The following is a 1,035-nucleotide window of genomic DNA, read 5'->3' as shown; positions in this document are numbered from 1 at the left end:
AGGTCTAAATCTTTGAATATATAATAATAAATATTTATTATTATATGATCCCTATTTTAACATTAACTTTAAAAATATTGATTTAATATTGTACTCAATCTAATAATAACGATAATACAATAATATAATATAGCCTTTTTGCTTTGTCAAAAGACAATGAACTTTTTAATGAAATACGTATATGCGTATCACAATACTATTTTTAACTATTTGGTGCTACAATTTCTGAAAAACAATGCATCGATTAAAACCTAGTTCATATAGAGAAAAAGTGGGATAAATACATTTTAAACAATATATACCCGAGTAGAAATTTTAGTCCTTTTTTGAACCTGCCTAACTCAATTAATACCTGTTTTGGTCCTTCGTCGCACTTTTTGTCCTATTTAGGACCTTGTACGTTCTGATCAAGCCCTAATTTATACCTTCATGAACTCCGCGGCAATATTGAATATTTTTAACATTCTACTTTGATCCTGGTACGTCCTTCTTTTTTTTAAAGTCCTGATTTAACCCTTCAAGTACTTCGCGCTTAAATGTACATTTTTGATCACCTGATTTGGTCCTGCATGTACTTGAAGTATATTTCCAATAAATAAAATATTTTATATTTTTAATAGAAAAATAATTCCTAAGCATTTTAATTAATAAAGTATATAATTGAAAGTGTTTAATCGGTTAAATCCAAAATAATAAAATTCTTCATTCTCAAATCGTTTAATACCTGATTTCTATAATTTGACAATTGCCTTTTTTAGGTATCTGAGAAATATGTACAGGCTGCATAAGATATGGTAAGACCCTTATTTATATTTAATATCTTTGAAAAATATTACTAAAATAGTAATCTCAGAGTGGGCCAATCGAGCAGCAGGCGGAAGAGTGAGCCGACAAGATTTTATTAAATATATTAATAAATGTGCTTCAAATAATAGGCAGTACCAAAACAAAGCATCCGTGAAAGTATCATCTGGTTCATGTAAGTATGAAAAACTCAATTTAAAGCCGCAATTACGTTCAACCCAAAAGTACCCA

The 1,035-nt window shown here is 28.5% G+C and overlaps 1 protein-coding gene across 1 annotated transcript in view; it reads right to left on the bottom strand.

The window, feature by feature from the left end:
* LOC117170996 (laminin subunit beta-1-like) overlaps positions 1–1,035 on the bottom strand; it is a 78,301-nt gene that overhangs the window by 73,466 nt on the left and 3,800 nt on the right. The window lies entirely within an intron of this gene.

The sequence above is a fragment of the Belonocnema kinseyi genome, chromosome 4, assembly GCF_010883055.1.
Source record: "Belonocnema kinseyi isolate 2016_QV_RU_SX_M_011 chromosome 4, B_treatae_v1, whole genome shotgun sequence".
Lineage (NCBI taxonomy): Eukaryota > Metazoa > Arthropoda > Insecta > Hymenoptera > Cynipidae > Belonocnema > Belonocnema kinseyi.
The sequence above is the reverse complement of the archived record's forward strand: the minus strand, read 5'-3'. Positions and strand labels throughout refer to the sequence as shown.